The 4,693-nt window shown below is 45.8% G+C and overlaps 1 long non-coding RNA gene across 3 annotated transcripts; it reads left to right on the plus strand.

Annotated features, from left to right (window-relative positions):
* The first annotated feature begins 882 nt into the window (after positions 1-882).
* LOC121488395 lies at positions 883-4,693 on the plus strand. 3 transcript variants are annotated; one of them, XR_005987043.1, is made up of 4 exons: positions 883-1,008; positions 1,512-1,772; positions 2,251-2,414; positions 4,398-4,693. It is a non-coding gene; the product is annotated as an uncharacterized LOC121488395 (long non-coding RNA). The 3 variants fall into 3 exon arrangements; XR_005987042.1 differs by lacking the exon at positions 883-1,008 and having other exon boundaries at positions 1,169-1,772; positions 2,251-2,425; XR_005987041.1 differs by lacking the exon at positions 883-1,008 and having other exon boundaries at positions 1,172-1,772.

A 4,693-nucleotide genomic window follows, 5' to 3' on the forward strand; every position in this document is an offset into this window, starting at 1 on the left:
GAGACGTGTTCTCATAAAGCCTCTCAAAGATCTTTGTGAAGGGGCCAAGCAGGTGATTCAAGTGCTGCCTTGTCAAGAGCGACAGTCACAGGAAAAAAGCAAAACCAGCTTCCTAGGAATCCAGATGCAACCGGAGAAGCCTTCTGAGTTCCTTGATAAAATATATAAGAAGAGGACTGCTTTGTAGGAATTCATCTGGAGCTGCTCAAATGTTTGTGTGCCTGATGTCTGGAAAGAAATATACGTCGGCGAAGGAAGGCTTTTGCTAGACTCGTGCCTAGGTATTCTCAAGCCTGGAGCACGGCTTTATTTTCTTTTATTGTTTTAGGTTCCCATCCGTCAACTGCAATCACTTTTAAACAATGACTAAAACCATTAACACAGTCCACAGTGAGGCTCCTCAGCCCCCACTCCAAGGCTGGGAACAAATGGCATTTCAGTGTCATTTTTTTTTTTTTAAAGAATGGGGGCCACGCTTCTTGCATTTTTTTTTTTTGAGATGTTACTGCAGAGTATTAGATTTAATAATTAACAAAAATGAGAAGTGAACGAATCGCGCGGCCCAGTGCTACTCTGATGGGAGAAAAAAAACTGTTCTAATTGAAGGAAAGGTTCCTCTCTAAAATGAAGCAACTCCCTTGTGGGCAGTCAGTTGTTGCAGTACTTTATTTGACTGTAGTACCCATATGGGCATGTCCTGAGGTCCGCTTAATAAACACATTTTTTACGGACACGCACGGTGCATCGTTGTGCTTGCCCCAAAGACAGATGCCCCTTAAATATGACTGTTTACTCCACCAGCATGGAACATTTGCCTTATTTTAGCCACAGTCTTAAAAAAAAAAAAAAAAAAAAAAAAGGCAGCATCATGATTTCCAAAAATCGCGGCGGCGGCCGAGGCCCTGGCGGACGCGCGGCCCGTCTTGTCTGGGCAGCGGGGGGCTCGCCACACCCCGCCCGCCCGCCCCGGCCGGAGCCAGACCTTTACTTTATTTGGTTCACTACGCGGTAACCAACGCGGAGCGCGCGGCCGGGGACGCACGCGGCCGGGGACGCACGCGGGCCGGGGCGCGCGCACAGCCCTCGCGGGGGCGCGGGCGGGGGCGGGGCGGGGGCGCGGGCGCGGGCGGGGCGCGGGCGGGGCGGGGGCGCGGGCGCGGGCGGGGCGGGGCGCGGGCGGGGCGCGCTCCTCGCTAATTATAGGCGCGCGGCCGGCTCGCTGGGGGGAGCGGGAGCGGGAGCGGGAGCGGGAGCGGGGCGCCGCCGCCCCGGCCGTCCCGCGGCCCCGCTCCACGCGCGCTGCGCCGCGCCGGCTGCCCGGGCACAAGTCCTGGATACAGAAACCCGGGCGCGGCGTGAGTCAGGGCGCCGCGCGGGAGACCGCGGCCAGGTGTCCTCGGGGGCGCAGGCCCTGACGCAGGCTGCCGGAGGGGCCGGGCGCCTCCCCCCCTTTCCTTCCCCTCCAGTAAACATGGCTTGGCAGCGCTGGCGGCTGTTTTCTTTCTTTGCAGAAACGCCACCGTGAGCCACAATCAAAAAAAAAAAAAAAAAAAAAAAAAAGTAAAAAAAAAAAAAAAAGTAAAAGCTACCCTTTGACGACTCCGATCTGGCCCCGATGTTTTCCAACGGCCGCTGGGTTTGCGAGAAGCTACTGAGGTCCCGAAGCCCCTTTCCTGCATGACGGTTGCAGGCTGCGCGTAATGAGTGTCTTGCGTGCAAGCACCGAGGTCTCCGGACCGTGTTCCTGTGCTGGAGTCCTACCGAGCTTCCAGGTAAAAGTTCTAGAAAGAGGCTCAGTCCTCCACGTGAGAATTTAGCCCTAACTGCACTTTCCGAACTCGTGCCAGGAAACCACCGCGTGCTTGCCTTTCCTCCCCCAGGGCTCCTAATTAAGCGCACTGACATCCCTTCCCTATCTGTGGAATTGTCCTTAAGCTCCAAGAAAGCTGGACCCTAGACGCTCAGCTGTTCAAAGCCTAGTGATATGCCTACTTACTAGGTGTCAAATAAGAACGGTGACAACCCATATGGTGCTTATTAAGAGAAGAGTATTCCAAAACTTCTTTAATGACTGTGACCTTCCTGTGAAATTCTGATTTCAGATGTATATGGGTTACAATAAATCTTTATCTTTTATCGGAAAAAAAAAAAAAGTTAATGGGTTGGCTGTTGGGAGGCAGAAATAACAGAACGGAGGTAAGAGGCTTTTAGACCGGGCTAAGGCTCACGACGCCTGTTTCTGTTTTGCAGCACACATAGTCTCTCAGGCTTTGGAGAACACGAGGCCCCAAACCCAGACTGTGCAACAAAATGCTGATTGATCCAGACCCAGACCATCCCTACTCCTACAATTCACTTTTCTGCAGAACTCTTACTGGTGTGACTAGTACTTCAAAATCATACAATGAAAGAAGGTAAAACCTCGGTAAATCTGAAGCTCTTTTAATAAACTCTTACTACACATTAAACTTACTTTTAATAAACTCTATACCTTAAAATAAATTTAGGGGAATGCCTGGGTGGCTCAGGGCATGATCCTGGGGTCCTGGGATCGAGTTCCACATTGGTTCTGTGAGGAGCCTGCGTCTCCCTCTGTCTGTGTCTCTGCCTGTGTCTCTCATGAATAGATAAATACAATTTTTAAAAAATAAATTAAGGCCCTGAGTTCTGATGAAATGTTTCTGAACTTATTTTTTCCAAAATAGCCACATTTACAGTTCAAAGTATTCGATTTGAACTCATGGTAAAGAGATTTTTCCAAAAGGCAGAGAAATATGCAATGATCCAAATATTTATCTGCTAAACTTGCTGAGTACCTACACAACAAAATGTTACTCCTTGGTTGTGCATGATGCCTGTCCCCTCATGTGCATCTGAACGTCAACTGGTAGTAGTGACATAAAGAATGACGTAGGGGCACCTGAGAGGCTCAGTCCGCTAAGCTTCTGCCCTTGGCTCGGGTCACGATCCTGGGGTCCTGGGATCAAGTCCCAAGTTGGGCTCCCGGCTCAGTGGAGAGCCTGCTTCTCCTGCTTCTCCCCACTTGTGCTCTCTCGCTATCTCTGCCTCTCTCTCTCTCACATAAATAAACAACATCTTAAAAAAAAAAAAATGAAATAGTCATTGGTTAAAAAAAAAAGAGTGAAATAGTCATTGCTAAGTAAGAGTGATTAAGTGATGGGATCTACAGATTATGTAACAGTTCATTTTCCCCAAGATGCAAACTATATTTAAAAATATTCAAATAGGACATTATTACTCTATATAGGATGCCTTATCTCAGCAACAAGGCCTTCTGAATTGCTGGAAAAGACTCTTCGATTATGCAATCCAACTTCTAAAGTCCATTCAAAAGACGAGATCAACCAGTGCATTGATGCTTCCAATTTAAAGTAGGAATCCTGTAGTCTTTTATCCAGACCTTGTCTGACCTAAAAGAAAATCACCTCCTAGAGGATTTTCATGGCTGACTTTGTGATAAACTTGATGTGCACTGAAGACTCATTTTACTAAGACTTTGAATTTTAAAGAGCTACATTTCTTTCAAAGCATTATTTAAGTCTCTATTATAGAAGAAATTGTTTATCACCATTCTAAAAAGGTTGTTCTATTAAGATTTTACTCAGTTGTTTCGCAGGACCAAAATAAAAGAGTAGCTTTAAGACGAATATCCACATGATTCTAAAATTGATTTTGCCTATAGCATACTTTCTTGCCCTAATACCTTTTCTGTAGCTTGCAAGGGTTGTTTTATGCTGCTTAGTGCCATACAGAAGCACCCAGTATTCTGTGATAAAGATCAGTGCAAATACAGATTCTGTACTCTATCATTTAAAAAAAAAAATACAATATCTCTCAATTTTAAAAAGGGAAGCTGTTTTAAAATCAAGCATGTGAAGTTGTACTGACACAGGGAAGGAGCAGGCAACAGCAGACTAATGGGTTAAAACAAAATCCACTGTTAAATTAGGTACGAATTAGTTAACAGTAAATAGGGATGGTGTGGATATCCCTCATTAAGGATTTATCTGGGGATTATTAGAGAAATCCACAGATAATCCACAAATCAGTCACTTTCTACCTTCCAACCTCTGAATTTACAAATTGATTTTTTGAATATTTTTGTGCCTTTGAAATTACTGCCTGGGGTTCCTAACTGGAGGAAAAATGTAGGCTATCAACAGAAACAACCATGAAGGCTCTAGATTACTGATAATCTGGGAAGCCACATGGTAATTTCTATTTGATCATAATCAGTACTGTTGCTGTTAGAGGCCCAGCCAGTAGCACTGAAAGAGTTAAATAGCATCCCCCACCCCACCTCTCACTTCTAGAACCCCAGATGATGAAGTACGTAAATACGTATTCCATTCATTGGTTTCTTTGGTCTGTGACAGAGGGAAGGCGTGTCTTCTCACACTGTTCCCTATGAAGAAAAGGCGAGCAAATGAGGGTGACTCAGGACTTCTAGTGGCCTACACGCGACTGAACATTTTTCTGAATGATTCCACGTATACACTTTGGAATTAGGAAGAGAAACATTTTACTCTTCACTAACCAAATAAAACCATCTATAAATCATATGCAAAACAACTTTGAGTAACGAGGGACTTAAGTCTAGGAATTGAAGAGTTCTGTATTTTCCCTTTAACTTTTCCCCTCCTTTGGGAAATAAACAAAGACATCTGCCACA

The sequence above is a fragment of the Vulpes lagopus genome, chromosome 3 (genome assembly GCF_018345385.1).
Source record: "Vulpes lagopus strain Blue_001 chromosome 3, ASM1834538v1, whole genome shotgun sequence".
NCBI classification, from domain to species: Eukaryota; Metazoa; Chordata; class Mammalia; order Carnivora; family Canidae; genus Vulpes; species Vulpes lagopus.